The sequence below is a fragment of the Schistocerca americana genome, chromosome 5, assembly GCF_021461395.2.
Source record: "Schistocerca americana isolate TAMUIC-IGC-003095 chromosome 5, iqSchAmer2.1, whole genome shotgun sequence".
In the NCBI taxonomy this organism is placed as follows: domain Eukaryota; kingdom Metazoa; phylum Arthropoda; class Insecta; order Orthoptera; family Acrididae; genus Schistocerca; species Schistocerca americana.
The window spans coordinates 424,985,041-425,006,320 of NC_060123.1; positions in this window are offsets into that span (position 1 = coordinate 424,985,041).

Sequence of the window (21,280 nt, forward strand, 5' to 3'; positions counted from 1 at the left end):
AGGGAAAGTTGGCAAAGGAGAGGAATTCGAGGCGGGCCGCATCAAACCACTCAGAAGTCTGGTGACTGGAAAAGAATGGGGAAAGCTTTCGTTCTAAGATAGCATTCGGAACCTAGAGCTGAAATAAACTCCAAGAAAAGGCTGTCAAATATTTGACAAGGCAAAGAACGTATATCGAGAAGATAGGTTAGACGCTAAAGGAGAGGGAGTGTTCATTGCAGGCGACAAAAGTGTTATTTGCTCGAATAAATTTCGGGCTTGCAGCCGGTCGTCGTTTAATAATTGCTAAGATATTTCCACTGAGCGCCTGCCAGACCTGACAGTCATTTCCAGGTCAGCCATCGAACATTCACAATGACTCTTTTCGTGCGCATGTGTGTGATGGTGGTGTAGCTTTATCGCCTTTGGTGATTCTGCTTCCTGCATGCAGGTAGCAGAGAGCTTTCAACTATATTTACTGCTCTTAATTTACGTGTGTTGGTTACACAAATAAGTCTTTTCGCCCGGAGGGATGGTGGGCGCATTTTCCTTTTACTGGGACTTGTACTGGTATTGAGCTTATATAGTGTCCTGCAGGCGAATCTCCATCGTCTGCCATTATGAACCGTGACGCTTCACATTTTTGCCACTGTTGAGGAAGAATTGTGCCTATTGTCGCTAACTGACGAGTTGTGTGAGGTAGTGAGTCGACCCCGTTGTACAGGTGTTAAGCCTTATCCCGGAATTTTTGTCGCAGGTGTTTTTCGACCAGAACACCGTGGAGTTCTGTTGTCCTCCAGTGTGCTTCGAGGGTCGATCGGAGATATTTGTTTTGTCTGACTAGGAGCTTCTTGACATTGGTGTCGCATGCTGTGCCCCAGCAGTATGCTTCATAAAGCAGTACGGGCTCCACCGTGGCTCTGTATATTGTCGTCTTCGTGGCAACTTTCAGATGCTTACTCTTGAAGAAGGGGACGAGTGGTCTCAACATTCTTAGCCCGACATTCTTCCTTTCTGCAACGTGATGGGTGAAGAGTAGTTTCGGGTCCAGGTAAACGCCCAGGTATTTTATGACCGGAGATCCAGGATGTGGAGCTGGGTGTTGATGACCAGTCGGCGTTGTGTGAAAATAATGGCCACTGTTTTATCCGGATTGATGATAAACATGTGTAGTTGTTTCCATCGCTCCATGAGATCAAGTTGTCTCTGCGACGTTTTAGTCCCTTGATCTAATATCCTGTCTCTTATTAAGAACGCTGCATCGCCAGCATAGAGGCTCACCGACACGTTTCTAACTGTGGGTATCTACATCTACATCTATACTCCGTGAGCCACCTTACGGTGTGTGGCGGAGGGTACTTATTGTACCACTATCTGATATAGACATTTAGAAGTATTGGCAAAATTACAGGTCACTGTGGCTTGTTTTTGACGGAGTTCTTGTCGTCGATGCGCATATACAATTTCCTATCTAGAAGAAAGCTATCAAATAGTTTTACGTAACAGTCATTTACGGTGGTGTTTTGGAGCAACTTGAAAATTAAGTTCTCACGCCATACCGTATCAAAGCTTTCTCGAGGTCCAAGAATACTCCAGTTGTCGAATATCGTTTATTAAAGTTGTATGCTTTCGGTAATCCGGAGGAGTTGAAGTTCGGGGGAGAGTTTCTTTTGGACACCGAACTGATCCAGTCCGATCACGTTTCCCGTACCAAAGTGTCTTGTAGTCTCTTTAGTAATACATATTCCAGGTGCTTCCCCAGTGTTGGTAGAAGAATGGTCGGTAGTTATTTTGAAGTGAGAAATCCTTCCCGGGTTTCGACACCGGTACCAACATCGCCTTCTTCCACGCTTCTGACAAGAATCCATGGTGAAGATAACTGTTGACAGTTCTTGTGACAAGGGACAGCGGCTTCCTCGGGAGATGTTCCAAGTCTTCGTTGGTGGTGAAGTCGTGTCCCGGTGAGTTGATCGCCGTTTTACTGACGAGTTGTTTAATTTCCGCAGGAGTAGAAAACTGTGGTTGGGATTGCGTTGGTCATTCCGGAAGATCAGAATGTGATGTCCGGACCTGCTCCTCGTAGCGTTGGACTTCGTCATTTGGTGGCGGTGGAGGAGGAGCTGTCATCAGCTGCTAACATGCGTCGACGTACAGTTTCGCTTGTGTGAGTGGGTCATATATCAGACCAACTGTATCACGTACTGCTCATTTTATTGGCTTTTTGTGAGGCAAGTTCTTCACCACTTGCGACTCGTCACGCGTTCGTTGCAAGAAGTCGGACATCTCGGTTTCCAAGACATCCTGACACCATTCTGTGACACATTTGTGAAGTTTCCCATTCAATCTTCTATCCTCAGGCTTCCTAAAGCGGATCCACCGTCTCTAGAAGTAAATCCGGTTTGTTTTGAGGCTTAAAGAACTGGGGGAAAGGCCTTAAAGCTGCATTCTTCTTTAAAAATTCATGTTGTTGACCGACGTTTCGCGGTTTGGATTTTGGCCGTTAGCGCCAATTGTGGCCATAGTGCGACGTTTTGTGTTGACCGGACTTTTTCGTCCAGAAAACGCTGAAACTGTGGCCAGTCGGTAGCCTTATGCCACGTGCCCTCCCCAGTATTCGTTCGTATCACTAGGTAGTGACCTAATGATAAGTAATTGATCACTCAGAGTTTGATGCTGACGTTGACATTCTTGGGAACCGCTATATCAAGGACGTCTGCTTGCTGATTGGGTCCCTCGGGCAGATCACGGTAATGTTTAGGCCCCCTTCTAGAATAGACAGTTGTTGATCGTTTGGATTCCTTCTTCTCGCGTTCCAACCAGTTTGCTTTCTGTTGAGGTCGTACCTCATCAGTGTCCTGTCAAAACGATCGAAGATATACGTAATTCTTTAAGTAAAAAGTGCCTATTAGGACTGAGGTCTGCAGCAACACACCCGAAATTTCTTATTTCGGTGCCGAAGGTGACCAGCGTAGCTTCCAATTGTCATAGCTTTGGAAGTTGTGACGTCAAATTTAATTTGCGGCTTTGATGACGGTCCCGCCTCCTTTATGACGGACTCGATCTATACGGTACACGTGTACGTTACGTATGTGGAACTGTATCGACTCCTTTAATTTACCTCTGAAATCAGCACCACGTCAGTCATCTTGCGTGCCAGTAAGTCCGTTATTTGCTTTCTTCGTTTTGACACAATTCACGTTCCATCAGATCTTGAGGCGTGTTGTGGGGCGTCGTGGGCAATTCGATGGCGAAACGAATGCTTTGATAAATCTACCACTGAGAGAAAGCTGCTCAGTTTTTGATGCAGTGAGGTTACTAGTGAGGTGACATCCGTGATGGCGGTGTGATGGGATCCTTGGCGGACGCCGATGGTTCTCTGGAAGATCGTAAAAGTCTTAGGTATATCACATCGGCCTAAGTATGTGGAAGTCCTTGTGCTCGCTAGTCGGGCCGGGCTACTATCACATGTGTAGCCGTGTCCCACCACTTCGACCACTCTCGAGGCTTGTCGCTTGTCGTGTTGCTGGCATTTTTTGTGGAAAATGCTATCGTGGTGGCTGACGAACGGGCTTCACTATGTACTTTCCCAGAAGCACTTGGTACGTATCGTTTCGCTCCCGTGGTAGGTCGCGTTAGGATCCTTTCGGCTACTGACGCAATTAGGTTTCTCTTTTCTGGTACTTGGCAGTTCGATAACTGATGGTGGTCACCATATCGGACACATCACGATGGGAGGCAGCAGTAATTGCCCTTGTGCTACCACCATTGGCAGAGTTAGCACAGGACTGAGCCTTTCTCGGCGTTGTAGCTTTCTTTATGCACTCTCTTGTAGAGAAGAAACTTAAGATCGTAGATCTTACGGTTATCCTTCCCTTCAGCAGCCGTACGCAATACGCTGATTGCAGGACGAGTGTATTTGTTTTCTTGTCGTACGTGTGGTTCTGATGCACATCGATGACGATGTAGTCTTTTCCTCGTATCTGGTCTAGTAATCGTTAATGACGACTTTCAGCTCCTTATCCTCCGGATATTGACGATTAAAAAAATGAATGTCATGGTTTCCGAAAAAGTACATGGCTTGTTGCTGGTCAGCAAGCGTGTCCAAGTGGTATTTTATTCTGATCTGCTGATAAAGCCGTCGAGAAGCGAGGTGAGTGTCTTGTTGAGTAGAAGGGTAATTATGTATATGGTAAATAGTCACCAGTAGTACCACAGGTGGTTTGAGGTGGTTGGTTTCTTGTCTTTCAGTCGCTACTGCTCCTTCTGATCTTGAGTGTCTTTTGACGGCTCCTCCGGCGTCGCAGTCGCTTAGTATCTGTTCGTCAACTCGACCTCGACAACGAGTCGTTTGCGTGGTTGTATAGTTCTGCACTCTCCTTGTGATGTCTCTTATGTTGGCCAGTAATAAAGTCCTCCTCTTCTTCGCAGAAGAGTTTAATATCGTCGTCAGAGAACTGTTGGTTCATCTCTACTTGTTCCGTCGTGAGTGATCGGCGATCTTCAACGGGTCCTCGTGGATCTGCTCTTGTAAGGTGGTAGCGGGTCGCACAGAATACGGTTTCGAGGGCCGCCACTATTCTCCGTTGTGAAGTCCATTCTGCAGTCGTTGTCAGGTTGCGTCATAGTGATCTCCTTCACGAGGAGGCTTGGGTCGATGAATCCGCGGCTAGCTATAGAGTTTTCTAGTCGTCCGCGTCGGTCGCATGATGTTTCCTTGGTGTTGATGCTGGTGAGGAGAGGAGCGACCTCCCTGGCGCTGGCGGCGGCCGTATGTAATTGTGTCTTAGGCCTGCCAAAAATCGTAACCGCTTCCGGGTTTTCATACTTAAGTGTCTTCCCGACTTTGCCCAGATTGTCGTAAGTAGAGCAGCCGATGGGGCCAGTGGCGGAACAGTCCCTCCCCCCCCCCCCCCCGCCACCCCCTTTCTCATCAACCCCTCCCAAGACACCGACCGGCGGCCGGCCGACTCATGGGTGGTCTCGCGCACTCCCACTAGACGTTGACGAAGACTTGCTCCGTTCTGGAATATATAGCGCGCTGCTAATATTACGAAAATCAGATTGACAGACGGACAGGATTTCCCGGTGGCAGGGCCATCGCTGGTGGAACCGCGGAACGCTGCTGTCCTCTGCAGTACCGCTCGTCGCGGCCGTTGGCAAACTCTGTTGTCTTCGATTGGAAACCGTGGACGTGATGGCGTTCCATGCCCTGTCTAATAGCCGCTATCACTGTTTATCAGCTTTTCCATCACGCGTGTTTCGCCGGATTCCTTGATTACGGAGTGCCAAAAAGACGTTGCTGTTCAAAAATAATCAAATTGTTGTGAATTCCTAACGGACCAAACTGCTGAGGCCATCGGTCCCTACATCCATACTCCGCAAACCACCTGACGGTGTGTGACGGAGGGTTCTTTGAGTACCTCTATCGGTTCTCCCTAGAGGTACACACTACTTAAACTAACTTTTGCTAAGAACAAAACTCACACCCATGCCCGTGGGAGGACTCGAACCTCTGGTGGGAGAGGCAGCGCAGTCTGTGACATGGCGCCTCAAACCGCGTGGCCACTCCTCGCGGCAGACGTTGCTGTCATCAGAATCATAGTTTCGAAATACTGCGTTGAGTGTCCAGTGGAAATGCAGTCATCGGTAGTAGCGAACTTACTTGGTTTCAAAAGACGAGAACAGCGCTGATGTTCAATGCAGAGTTCTTTGAGAGTGCGTTATGTCTGTCCTATGAAAGCCATTATTTTGTAAATTCGGCCTCTCGCTAAAACAAGTCGTGCTTCACTGATCCCAAAGGTCTGTAATCTTAGTGGTGTACAGAAAATCACTTTCGCCTTAAATTTAGGGATGATTCTTGCTATTTTAAACGAAATGTTGCGCACAAGAGGAACAAAAGATGAAGATTTGGTCTTCGTGTTGTCCTCTTTATCCACTCCTGATTCTCGGATTTTAAAGCCCTGCTAATCTTCTTTTCTTTTTTTTTTAACACTGCCTTTAGGGGGGGGCGTGCTGTGCTTGCATCGCTTCACCACTATCAAAATGAAGTTCTCGAAGGTGTTCTTCAAATTTTGGAAGCAGATGAATATCGAATGTTGCCGGGTCGGGACTGTATGGAGGATGACTGATGACAGTGCACTCAAGATGTCATAGCGGTCGCGTGTGGTCTGGCGTTGTGATGCTGAAGCAAAGAGTTCTCCGTGTGCCGACGAACTCTTTGAATTCGGGACTCGACTACAGCACTCTGTTTCCCGTACTTCGACATAGTATTTGCCGGTATTAGGACAGAGGACCCATAATCAGTAGCACATACTAAAAGATGTGTGCGCGCGCGCGGTGTGTGTGTGTGTGTGTGTGTGTGTGTGTGTGTGTGTGTGTGTAATAAAACCCACACAATGTCAGAATTTGTGTGGCTCTCACAGTACCCAAGTGGTCCTGCTCACTTTTCACTCCGTAACACTAGTGTCAAATGTGAGCAGGACGTGTGGCCCTTTGACGGTTAACGACTGTGACATATGCTCACGACGACATACGCTCTGAAACATCCACACCAACAGCGATGTGGTAAATAATTTATGTTTGACTCGAACGTTGATTGATAGACAAGTGAATAATATTTGCCACTGACGATGGGCTCTTTACTTGGACACCGTTCTGGGTGTGAACTGAACTCATGGTGTGCAGCAACGTATCATTTAGCAACTCCTGCACTTATAATTCGAAGCATTATAAGATTGCAACTGCAAGAAGATGCAGTCCTTACACGACTATAACTACGTAATGGAAGCACTAAAAGTTTGTTGAGCTCTTTCGTAGAGCGTTAACAGCTTCCGCATTTCATATGTATTTGCGAATGGTTGGAAAACTCGCTGTGCCGGTTATTCTTGCTCTTTCAGTTGCACACAAAGACGCCACGGGAGATATTTCCCCTGGCTGCGCAGATGAATTGGGTATGCGCTAGTGGAGGCCGGGCTATAAACCTGTGCAGGCAATCTGTTACGCTGTGAGACCGGCGCGGCGGCTGGCTACTGGCGGAGTGGCGCGCTCGGCGCCCCACGGTGCGGGCGGACGTTCTGCGGCAGATTTCGCGTTTTTACCTCCCGAGCAGCTGTTGAACTGCTCGCAGTTTCCAGATATTTGCCCCGGGGCTCCGCTTTCTACAAAATTGCTCCGGCATTCCAAGCGCTGGCTGTGTCCCATTCACAGACGCCGGCAGAACCGCCCAGACGCGACGCCAACGTTCCGTCTCGCTCCTTCTGCGAAAGGTTTCTTCGTCCTCGATTTACACGGCCGTCGTGTTTCATGCGTGATATCGAGAAACATTCGTCTCTCTCCCTCTCTTCCTCTCTTTCTCTCACTCTGTCTTTCTCCTATACGGGCAGCGAGGCGAAGTCACCGTTTCGCGACCGGCCTTGAAGATGCGCCCAGGTGAATGCTTCCTTTTATCACACCGTCTGGGACTTTATTCCCTCCTATCGGCTCGGCGGACAACTGTATTCGCTTCCAAAGTTCAGCAGTGGAATACATTCCTAAAGTTGTGATAAAGTCCCGTTTCTGCTCCGGTACAATTAAGGTTCCCTCTTGGACCATTGCGCTACTTTCCAAATATAAATTAGTAACATTCTACGCCAAGAAGATGCTATTGGCCATAGTTCTAACATACAAGGACGACACAGCTACCCCGCAATCTATCGAGCAATTCATGTCGCTGTGCCCTCTTCACTGGACTGTGCGGCTGGTCCCGGCGGAGGTTCGAGTCCTCCCTCGGGCATGGGTGTGTGTGTTTGTCCTTAGGATAATTTAGCTTAAGTAGTGTGTAAGCTTAGGGACTGATGACTTTAGCAGTTAAGTCCCATAAGATTTCACACACATTTGAACATTTTTTTGCCCTCTTCATCTTTTGTAATGAATATCGTTCCTATATCTGGTGTGCTATGTGGTGAAAATGCCAACTGTTATTGATTTGCAAATCTCTCGCGGTTTGACTCACATTAAACTGGATGGTTCTATCTGTGTAACTGCTCAAAGGAGAAAAAATAAAAATGTAACCGTTTTCCTCATGTAGGTTCTACGGCCGTATATTTGTTAAATGACATTTTGAGTTGATGCTGAAATTAATCTTATTGTTGAAATTACAACAGTTATAGGAGTAACAAATCTTGATTTTTTAGACATTATTTCTATTGACCACGAATTTTTTGTGCAAGATATAATTAGTGCCGAAAATCTAATCCATGTATAATTATTTTGCAGCTCGACTATTTTTCACGTTTATTAAATTTATTATCTCTTGCACGACTGCCCATTTCAAGCGCAGGGGGGGTCGGCGTGTTTTACAATAATCCTGTCATTAAACGCCGGATGTAGCCAATCTGAAAGGGAGCACATACCGTGCAAGCGCCACAATGAAAATTATTGTCACGTTACAGGACACTATATGTGCTCCCCTTTCTTAAACACCAACGAAAGCGAGCACATATGCTGTCCTGTAACGTGCAGTTAGTTATAGGACACTATATGTACTCGCTCACGTTATTGAACACCAGTGAAAGCGAGCACATATAATAATGTCTTGCAACGTGGAATTAGTTATAAAGATGACTGTTAATGCACGAAGTAAACTTTCTGGTTTTCATTCTGACACTTGCACGATATGTGCTCTCTTTCAGGTCTGTTACATCCGCCCTTTAATAATAGGATATTTGTACAACACGGTGGCACCTTCTGCGCTTGAAATGGCCTGCAAGGTCGAAATTGTCCAATCGTGGCAAGGTGGAAACCTTCAGAATACAATAGCGCAGTTGAACGTAATGGATAGTAACCAAAAAAGGGATTACGTACCTAACATCAACGAAAGCTAAACAAAGGTAAAGGAATGCAGTATAATAAAATCTCGTGATTTGACAGTATTATATTCGGATGTGAGATACCAAAAGCAGTGAATGATTCTTGCTATGCAGGCAGCGAAGTAAGTGACGTTTGTCAAAATAGGATACAAAATACATATTGGCAATAGCAAAAATAAAAATTTAAAAACGCTATTAACATCTGATATAAATTCAAGTGTTAGAAAATATAATCTGAAGATATTTCTACAGCGAGGTAATTATTTATTCCATCACTTTCTTTAATTCAGCACTTTTGTTACAATTGTTGAATATCTTACGTAACTAGAATTTATTTTCCTATGTTTCTACCGGAAGAAAATTCACATAATAGATTGTACCAATATTATTTTATTCTGTAGATATGTTTCTACAAAGTGAGTTGTTATTGACTTTTTATCACTTTCTTAAGGGACTGGGTGTAGGTGTAGTCCACATGTCATCTGATCTGTTTTTCTTTTCTTCTGAATATTAATTTTACGACGTAAGTCTGACAGTTATCTCATCTGAATGCACTGCTGCCATTTAACACTTGATCGGTCCTCAGCGCGCCATAATCACTGGTTAACTTTTTAATGTATTCCTCACCCAGTTCATGAAACCACACTCAACGCGGTTCTTCAACAGCTCCTGTCAGTTCCGGTGCTTCTCTTTTGAGACAGCTTTGCCCATGACCTTCCAACAGTTCTCGATAGGACTAAAATCGGAGCTATTTCCAGGCCATTCTAACGTTTCAACTCTATTTCGTCTATGGAAACTTTTTTACGTGAAATTTAGGGGTGCATAACATTCAAGTTATAGAATCATCTGCTTCCTGCCCGATACGAACATCAATCTTCGTACTTAGCTTTCAAAGCTCTGTGGCAATAACTCGAATCATCCTGGAAAATGCAGCTGTAACCATCTCCAAACTGGTTCCTTATTCTGGTCGTAAACTTACTTTCAAGAATACTGGTGTGTACCTCCGCAATAATTGTGCCATTTTGAAGTCCAGACGATATAATCCGGAAGAAATTATACGAAATGATGAAATCACAAAACATTTATTTCTTATATATTGAAATATATCAATTAAGTGCAAATTAAAGGGGGATGAACAGAAGGAGGGACCTGCGGTACCAGGGTCGTAAGATGTCACCGTAGTTGATTACAGTTGCTCTTGAGGTATTTCATGGAAATGAATGCAGTGATGAATAATGAGAAAGAAGAACACGTGAGCAGAAATTAGTTTTTATGTTTGTGGAAACGTCGCTCTTACCACTCATGATCGTATTCCCAACCGCGATGGATAAATTTTTCTTCTTGCTTTCACTTTACTTCCTTTCGCTTTCTATGTATATCTTTGGTGGTTTATAGCACTTTTTATTTCATTCTACATTAGGAAATGTGACTATGTTTCACTTTATTTACTTTGCTTAGTGAATATCCTACTAACTGGGTATGTAAAAGTTTCTAGATGTGTCTGGAATTCTTTGTAATGCTTTTGTTAAATGCACCATGTAAAACTAAGTTTAATATGCATATCTCTCAAACGAAATGTGACGTGAGAGCGATGTCGACAGTGGAAGCCGAAAAGTTGGGTGGTGCCCGCATCTCGTGGTCGTGCGGTAGCGTTCTCGCTTCCCAAGCCCGGGTTCCCGGGTTCGATTCCCGGCGGGGTCAGGGATTTTCTCTGCCTCGTGATGGCTGGGTGTTGTGTGCTGCCGTTAGGTTAGTTAGGTTTAAGTAGTTCTAAGTTCTAGGGGACTGATGACCATAGACGTTAAGTCCCATGGTGCTCAGAGCCATTTTTTTTTTAAAGTTGGGTGCAGCGTCGTAGCGTGGACACGCGTTTGTTGTGTAATGCGAGGGTAATCCCGAAAGTAAGATCAATTTTTTTATAAGTACGAAACTCTGTTTGTGTGGCAGCTGGTCACACAGTCATGAAGAGTGCTTCAAGCGCTGTGTGTAAACATGCGCACGCGGCGCTAAGGCCCTCAGTCTTGGCTTGGCAGCCGTTGAGAATGGAGCTCCCGTTGGATATTACCGCCAGGTACGATACGCAAAGGGCACTGCGCCAATTGAAATCCATCGCCAATTGATGGAAGTGTATGGTGAGTCGGGAATGGATGTCAAAAATGTTCGTAAGTGATGTAGAGAGTTTGCAGCTGGTCGGACCTAATTTCACGACGAACAAGGGAGCGGGAGACTGTCAATTTCTGAGGAGACACCCCTTCAAGGTAGAGCAAAGCATGCGTGAAGATCGGCGGATCATCCTGGATGATCTCTGCACGTTGGTTCCTGAGGTTCCCCCAAGCACCGCTAACAGAATTTTAACGGAAACATTGAGCTACCGGAAGGTGTGTGCAAGATGGGTGCCACGCTGACAGAGGACCACATGCGGCAACGAGTTGATGCTTCCCACGCATTCCTTCACCGCCTTGCAGCCGAACAGGACAACTTTCTGGGCTCAATTGTCACGGGTGACGAAACCTGGGCATACCATATTACTTCTGAGACCAAGCAACAATCACGCCAGTGGCGGCATCCATCTTCGCCAAAGCCGCGGAATTTCAAACAAACACAGTCTGCCGGTAAAGTCATGATAACGGTTTTTAGGGATAGGAAAGGAGTATTATTGGTCGTCTTTATGCCCTCTGGGACCACAATTAATGTTGACAGGTACTATGAGACTCTGAAAAAACTCAAACGGGCAATTCAGAACCGGAGAAGAGGAATGTTGAGCAAGGGCGTACACATTCTCCATGACAACGCTCGCCCACACATCGCTCGGCAAACCGTTGCTCTTCTGCAACAGTTTCAGTGGAACACAATCACCCACCCACCCTATAGTACTGACTTGACGCCCAGTGACTATCACCGGTTCCCCAAGTTAAAATAACATTTGGCCGTAAAGCGATTCAGCTCCGACGATGAGGTTAAAGAACAGGTTCATAACTTTCTGAATAGCACGGCGGCGAGCTGGTATGACATGGGCATACAAAAACTGCCACCGCGTCTACAAAACTGCATCGACAGAAATGGTGATTATGTCGAAAAATAGCTAAATGTTCAAGCTGTAAACTTATGTAAACCATTGTAGAAAAAACAGATCTATGTACTTATAAAAAAAAGGAGACCTTACTTTTGGGATTATCCTCGTAACATTACTCTGTACGTAAAGAACGTTGTTATCGCACACATACGAACTTGTATCTGAATGGAAAGTACTACTCTCGACCGGCCTGATAATGTTTTCGTCAGGAGAATCGTATACTAATCAAGAGTATGTATCCATGGCAAATTCACGGCTGATGGACCTATAATGCTAACGCCGACAGCATCAACTAGCACACACACACACACACACACACACACACACACACACACACACATAACAGAGAGAGAGAGAGAGAGAAGCTGCAGTGCTAAGCGCTCTCCCCTTATAAAGACTCAAAACATTCCATGCAGTTTGAACTGTGACTTCTTTCTCTTGTGTGACAAACGTTTCTTAACATTTACTTTCTTTAAACATAAACGTAGTTTCCGTAAAGTGTGTTCGCAGTCTGTGTTAAGATTGTTGAGTCAAACCTCAACAGTTGTTATTACTATTTACCATCTCTATCTTTTCTTTTATTGTAATTTTTATTGCATGTTTTCAACATATGCTTTAGGAAGGGTGTATCGCAGTATATATGTGCAGGGCCTCTATTATCCAGTCTTAGGCATTGTGTTATGGTTCTGCTGCTCTTATCCTTCACTTTCCCCACTTTGGGGAAGTGTGAGGGGGAGTTTGTAGCCTTTCGGCTTTTACTCCCCTGTGTACGTGTGTGTGTGATTTTTCTGTTTTTTTTGGTGTCTGTGATAGTTCTGTCTGTGTCTGGCACTTGCCTGAAGTAGGCGAGATGATTGATAATTGGTGTTATATAGGAAGGAACAGGATTAAGTGACTGGGTGTTGGGATTTTCTCTTCGACTTAATCGTCGAAGATTGTCATGGTGTGTTATGGTATGTGGCGTCCCGTGTAAGTGGCGGCGTTCGTCATTAGATTCCAAGCGCCGACCAATCATAGCAAGGCTGCTCGTTCGCTATTGTCGCAATGCACTCTGTAGGTGAGAACTTTCAGACTGACAGCTGTCAGCTACGTAAACTGTGTTTACATTAAATAGGACGTCACATTACCACATAATCATGAGTTTGTTTGACTGTTCGTTTATGACTGAACCAAATTACAGCCATTTCATTACTTACTTATGATATTGTTTACGGGATTTTTTGTGTTTTATGTTCTTTTAGAGATAGTTACCAAACTCTGACGTGGTTACTTTAGTTAATCTTAGAAGTAAAACGAGTTCTTTTGAGTACAAATAATCAAAGTTCACTGTCAAAATTATGGAAAGAAGAGTTTTATGAGCCGTTTTTTTCACACACTGCAAGAGGGGAAAGAGAGCATCGTAAAAAATTAAAAAAAAATTCAGGTTGACCGCGTTTTGACGTTATTCGGTAATACAGGTTGTCTCAAGAAGATTCATCCAATTTCACAAGACTGTATCTTCAGTACGGATGAGAACAGAAACTTCGGGAAAATACTGATCTATGCGTAGTACTATATCATTTTTATTAGCAAAAGAACTATTCCATTTTACAAGCGTATAAATTTTATGTGCGTATACATACAACTTTCCGGTGTTAGTTACATTTACGATCAAAATTCCGTTACCTCTCGCAAAAGTTCAAATTGCCCTCTACCTGACGCACGATAAACGTTCGACAATAGTGAAACTTGCCCCATAGTTTTATGAGCATGCCAGCTGTTACTGCATTTACTGTTGTTGTTGCACGGCGTCGCATCTTGAAGCCAAATGAACTACTGCAGAATGCGTACGCACCTTGCGAATGATCTATCGTTGACGCTGCTCATTTTTAAAAAATGCTCTTAAATATAGGGACCGGTGACCATGAGCCTGTTGTTATAAGCACACTTTTGCATTTTTTCATACTTTTAGAAAGAAACAGTATCGACACGTGAGTTAGAAATGCATCTAAGTGATCATTGGCATGTTAATATATACCCACATCAGTGTGTTAGTTGGTTTTTTCTCGGCGCGTGACGGAATTCCGTCAAACACGTCACATAATTACTGGATGATGTATCCTGCACGGTCGTAACTACACTACCAAGTGGGCTACGCCTCTCAGTATAGAGTGACTGTTTCTACATCCACATCTACATCTACATTTATACTTCGCAATCCACCCAACGGTGTGTGGCGGAGGGCACTTTACGTGCCACTCTCATTACCTCTCTTTCCTGTTCCAGTCGCGTATGGTTCGCGGGAAGAACGACTGCCCGAAAGCCTCCGTGCGCGCTCGAATCTCTCTGATTTTACATTCGTGATCTCCTCCGGAGGTATAAGTAGGGGAAAGCAATATATTCGATACCTCATCCAGAAACGCACCCTCTCGAAACCTGGACAGCAAGCTACACCGCGATGCAGAGCGTCTCTCTTGCAGAGTCTGCCCCTTGAGTTTGCTAAACATCTCAGTAACGCTATCACGTTTACCAAATAACCCTATGACGAAACGCGCTGCTCTTCTTTGGATCTTCTTTATCTCCTCTGTCAACCCGACCTGGTACGGATCCCACACTCACGAGCAATACTCAGGTATAGGTCGAACGAGTGTTTTGTAAGTCACCTCCTTTGTTGATGGACTACATTCTCTAAAGACTCTCCCAATGAATCTGAACCTGGCACCCGCCTTACCAACAACTAATTTTATATCATCATTCCACTTCAAATCGTTCCGTACACATACTCCCAGATATTTTACAGAAGTAACTGCTACCAGTGTTTGTTCCGCTATCATATAGTCATACAATAAAGGATCCTTCTTTATATGTATTGGCAATACATCACATTTGTGTACGTTAAGGGTCAGTTGCCACTCCCTGAACCAAGTGCCTATCCGCTGCAGATCTTCCTGCATTTCTCTGCAATTTTCTAGTGCTTCAACTTCTCTGTATACTACAGCATCATCCGCTAAAAGCCGCATGGAACTTCCGACACTATCTACCTGGTCATTTATATACATTGTGAAATGTAATGGTGTCATAGCACTCCCCTGTAGTACGCAGGAGGTTACTTTAACTTCTGTAGACGTCTCTCAATTGAAAACAATATTTCCGTAGGCTCTTAATTTATCAGGCGACAGTGCGGAACTATATCGAACGCCTTCCGGAAATCAAGGAAAATGGCATCTACTCGGGAGCCTGTATCTAAAATTTCCTCGGTCTCATGAACAAATAAAGCGAGTTGTTTCCGGAATCCATGTTGATTCCTACTGACTAGATTCTGGGTTTCCAGAAATTACGTGATACGCGAACAAAAAACATGTTCTAAAATTCGCGTCGAGCGTGTCCACAAATCAACACTTGACCTTCACAGAGGAAAATATGCATACATGGATTGCTTTTGCAACATGTGTTTGGAGGTAATAACCAACCCAGAGCCATGCTACTCATCTTCATTTACTCTTCTGGTATTAGGCAGGAATTGCCTGTTACGGTATCCATCTCTGTCGGGGCCTTCCTCTGTCTCCTCTCCCATGGCACTTATAATTTCTTACCTTTAAGGGAAGACTCTCATTCTCCATTCATTGTAGATGTTCGTTCCATTTTCATCTGTGATCTCGAGTTTATCATTGAGGCTAAAGATTTGCAGTTATTATGTAATATCTTGATTTTTTAGCCTGTCTTCTCTTGTGCAACCTTTAACAACTCTAAGTAATTTCGTTTCTTGTGACTGAATCCGTCTTTCTTGCTTCTTGGTAATCACCTAGGTCTCACTTCCATAGGGCATTGTGGGAACTGCAACAGTTTTGTAAAATTTAACTTGAGTGTCTTTCCTGATTTTGTGTTTTAGATTTCCGATAATTGTTCCACATACCGTGCTAAATTTACTAAGCTTAATTTCAATGTCTCTGCTGTAGCCGTAAGCCATTACACATACTATGTAATTGAAATGGTTTACTTGCTCTAAAATCTTCTGATCCATCGCAATTTTGGTTTTCTCCCCATACAGGCCATTATCTCAGTTTTTTCTTTTGAAATTTCCACGTTAAATTTTGCACTTATTTGTTTTAGCAACTAGATTCCTGTCCGAAGGTCATCTTCCTTATCTACTAGGATCACTGCATCATCAGCATATAGTGAATTATTTAAAAGAATGTTCCCGTCTAGGTAGACGCCATTGTGAAATTGTGATTTTCATATATATATTATTTCATTAATGTAGATGTTGAACAAAGTTGGAGAGATGCAACGGGCTTGTCGTACCCCTATGTTATTTGGTATCTCATTAGTTGTTTTACCATTGAAATGTAGATTAATATTTGTGTCTTGATATGAACTTTTTATCGCATTTACTAGATGCTTTGGATATCCGCGATTCGTCATTATTTCCCAAAGTTTCTACCTATTGAAATTGTGAAAAGCTTTTTTTAAGTCAGTAAAGGTAATCTGTGTTTCGTTATTATACTCTCTCCGTTTTTCTATAACTTGCTTTGGAATAAAAATTGTATCTACTGTGGAGCGTCCTTTCCTAAAGCCCGTTTCTTCCTCATGTAGTACTGCTTCAGCTATGTTTTTAAGTCTTGTAATTAAATTCTTAGCATACACCTTATATTCTGAGTGTTGTAAACCTATTCCTCTGTAATTACTACATAGGTTTTTATCTCCTTCTTTAAAAATTTATATCACTCTAGCTGCTTCCTTTTGGAATACCCTTCTTCTTCCAATATTCGTTGAAGAGATGCAACAGTGGTTGGTGTAGCATCATTCCTCCATATTTTAAAAATTCGGCATTAATGCCGTCTTTCCTGTTGCTTTTCTGTTCTTAGGTGATGTTAGTGCTGATGTTAATTCATCAGATTGTATGATCAGGTTATTTAAAGGCGCAGGAAAAACGCTCGCCTCTCATCCTCTCCCATTGGCTTTGTAGGCTTTATCCACTGGGTGTCATAAATTGCCTAGGAGTCTCACGACTCATGCCTTCTAGGATGGGGGAGTAGGGTTTGTTGTCAGAGCTCCATTGAAATCCTTGATATCTGATTGATTCCTCAAAATTAAGTGGAAATTTCGCAGACATTTGTATTTGCCAACAGGTATCGGCTGCCTGAGCAGACTTCTTTGCCAAACTTTGATTGTTAGAGAATAGAAAAGAGAAATGAACGATACCCTCAGGCCTCGAAACCTAATACCATTGGGGCCGAAAGAGTAAGAGTTTTCCAAGGGAGGCCGATGGGAAAGAAAACAGAAGAAGCTTGATACAAGTACGTGGAAGTAATGTCAGACTTAGCTAAGGGCCCATGTAGTTGCCAGCCACATATTCCCAGCACGGGAAGCTTCTGGGAGAACACTCTGTCTCGAACCTCACCAAATAATCTGTCTGGCATGGGTGACCCTTCTGCGACCATAGCTCCCACCGGCATAGCTCAGTGGATTACTCATACACACAAACATCCCCACCAACGTTAAGGCGGTAGTCCTTGAGGAGGGCTTTACTACTACTAATAGCAATTATCATTAGTCAACAAATGAAGTAAATAATACAAATGAAGACTATATATATTGTTGTGATCTTCAGTCCTGAGACTAGTTTGACGCAGCTCTCCATGCAACGCTATTGTGTGCCACTTCTTCATCTCACAGTACCTAATGCAACCCACATCCTTCTGAATCTGTTCAGTGTATTCATCTCTTGGCCTCCCTCTACGAATTTTACTCTCCACGCCGCCCTCCAATACTAAATTGGTGATCTCTTGATGCCTCAGAGTATACCCTACCAACCGATCCCTTCTTCTAGTCAAGTAGCGCCAAAATTTTCTCTTCTCTCCTATTCTGGTAAATACTTCCTCATTAGTTATGTGATCTACCTACCTAATCTTCAGCATTTTCTGTAGCATCATATTTCATAAGCTTCTATTCTCTTCTTGTCTAAACTATTCATCATCCACGTTTCACTTCCATACATGGCTACAACACATACAAATATTTTCAGAAACGACTTGCTGGCACTTAAATCTATACTCGATGTTAACAAATTTCACTTCTTCAGAAACTCTTTCCCTGCATTGCCAGTCTACATTTTATATCCTCTCTACATTGACCATCATCAGTTATTTTACTCCCCAAATAGCAAAACTCGTTTACTACTTTATGCGTCACGTTTCCTAATCTAATTTCCGCAGTATCCTCCGATTTAATTCGACAACATTCCATTATCTTCTTTTTGCTTTTGTTGAGGTTCATCTTATATCCTCCTTTCAAAACACTGTCCATTCCGTTCAGCTGCTCTTCCAGGTCCTTTGCTGCTTGACAGAATTACAATGTCATCGGTGAACCTCAAAGTTTTTATTTCTTCTCCATGGATTTTAATTCCTACTCGGAATTTTTCTTTTGTTTCCCTTACTGCTTGCTCAATACACAAATTGAATAACAACAGGGAGAGGCTACAACCCTGTCACACTCCCTTCCCAATCACTGCTTCCCTTTCATGCCCGTCGACTCTTCTAACTGCTATCTGGTTTCTGTACAAATTATAAATAGCCTTTCGCACGCTGTATTTTACCCCTGCCACCTTCAGATTCTGAAACAGCGCATTCCAGTCAACACTGTCAAAAGCTTTCTCTAAGTCTACAAATGGTAGAAACGTAGGTTTGTCTTTCCTTAATCTATTTTCTAAGATAAGTCGTAAGGTCAGTATTGCCTCACGTGTTCCAACATTTCTACGGAATCCAAACTGATCTTCCCGGAGGTGAGCTTCTACAAGTTTTTCCATTCGTCTGTAAAGAATTCATGTTAGTATCTTGCAGCCCTGGCTTATTAAACTGATAGTTCGGTAATTTTCCCATCTGTGAACACCTGCTTTCTTTGGGATAGGAATTATTATATTCTTCTTGAAGTCTGAGGGTATTTCGCCTGTCTCATACATCTTGCTCACTAGATAATAGAGTTTTGTTAGGCCTGGCTCTCCCATGGCTGTCAGTAGTCCTAATGGAATGTTGTCTACTCCCGGGGCCTTGTTTTGACTTAGGTCTTTCAGTGCTCTGTCAATCCCTTCACGCAGTATCATGTCTCCTACTTCATCTTCATCTACATTCTCTTCGATTTACATAATATTGTCCTCAAGAACATCGCCCTTGTATAGACCCTCTATATACTCATTGAACCTTTCTGCTTTCCCTTCTTTGCTTAGATCTCGGTTTCCATCTGAGGTCTTGATATTCATGCAAGTGGTTCTCTTTTCTCTAAAGGTCTCTTAATTTACCTGTAGGCATTATCTATCTTACCTCTAGTGATATGCGCCTCTACATCCTTACATTTGTCCTCTAGCCATCCCTGCTTAGCCATTTTTCACTTCCTGTCGATCTCATTTTTGAGACGTTTGTATTCCTTTTTGCCTGCTTGATTCCCCGCATTTCTGTATTTTCTCGTTTCATTAATTCAGTATCTCTTCTGTTACTCAAGGATTTCTATTGGTCCTCGTCTCTTTACCTACTCCTCGTCTCTTTACCTACTTGATCCTCTGCTGCCTTCACTATTTCATCTCTCAAAGCTATCCATTCTTCTTCTACTGTATTTCTTTTCCCCATTCTTGACAATCGTTCCCTAATGCTCCTCCTGAAACTCTCTACAACCTCTGGTTCTTCCAATTTATCCACGTTCCATCTCCTCAAATTCCCACCTTTTTTTCAGTTTCTTTAATTTAAGCTACAGTTAATAACCAATAGATTGAGGTCAGAGTCCACATCTGCCACTTGAAATATCTTACAGTGTAAAACCTGGTTCCTGAATCTCTGTCGTACCATTATGTAATATATCTGAGACCTGCCATTATCTCCAGGCTTCTTACATGTATACAACCTTATTTTATGATTCTTGAACTAAGTGTTAGCAATGATTAAGTTATGCTCTGTGCAAAATTCTACCAAACGGCTTCCTCTTTCATTCCCTGCTCGCGTTCCACATTCACCCACTACGTTTCCTTCTCTTCCATTTCCTACTGTCGAGTTCCAGTCACCCATGACTCTTAAATTTTCGTCTCCCTTCACTATCTGAATAATTTCTTTTATCTCATCATGCATTTCATCAATCTCTTCGTCATCTGTGGAGCTAGTTGGCATATAAGCTTGAACTACTGTGGTAGGCGTGGACTTTGTATCTATCTTGGCCACAATAATGCGTTCACTATGTTGTTTGTAGTAGCTTACCCGCATTCCTATTTTCCTATTCATTATTAAACCTTCTCCTGCATTGCCCCTATTTGATTTTGAATTTATATATATACCAGAAGTATTGTTCTTCCAGCCACCGAACTTCACTAATTCCCACTATATCTAACATTAACCTATTCATTTCCCTTTTTAAATTTTCTAACCTACCTGCCCGATTAAGGGATCTGACATTCCACACCCCGATCCGTCTTTCTCCTGATAACAACGTCCTCCTGAGTAGTCCCCGTCCGGAAATCCGAATTGGGGACTATTTTAACTCCGGAATATTTTACTCAAGCGGACGCAAACATCATTTAACCATACAGTAAATCTGCATGCCCTCCGGAACAATTACCGCTGTAGTTTCCCCATGCTTTCAGCCGTCCGCAGTACCAGTACAGAAAGGCCGTTTTGGTTTGTGTTACAAGGCCAGATCAGTCAATCATCCAACTGTTGCCCCTGCAACTACTGAAAAGGAGTGAAGCGGAATTCGCGCACTCGGGCTTCGCAGCACAACTCCTCACATGCCAGTTATAAGAAAATGTCTGTCACAAAATTACGTTCAGCGAATACATCCGGCAGAAAGAGGACGTTAAAGAGTGGCAATCTGGCAACACTGTAATCACATGTATGCTAGCTACCTCTGTCAGCACACAATCCTCGTGCTGTACAACTGGCGCTGTGGATAGAGTTTTGGGTTAGCATGCAGCAGATCGATGGTTTGATCCTGGGTTGAGGCCTATGTTTCTTGTTTGGCATATAAAGTGCAGGTGGTATGGATCGGGCATCTTAATCGTCAACAGCGATTGCAGCGGGTCCTCTAGAAAACACTTGAACTTACATACTTCAATTGTAGAAATGGAAAATTCGTCAGCTTTGAAAGAAGCCCTTTTCATGTCATGGAATTTCACAGTTATCTCATCCACTAGATGTGGAACTTGTTTTCTTTGTAATGTCCTCCAGTGGTCCCAAGGATTAGGAGCAATTATAATTCTGGCCTCGTTCAGGTCCATACATTTCGTAAGGGCCTTACGTTACCAATAGGATTACCAATGTGTTTTGCGAATAATGTTCAGACTCGGTTAGTATCTGTATGTTTTATCGTCATGGTCCCATGCCTTTCAACATCGAGTCTTGTAACCACATGCTGTTTAGTACGTATT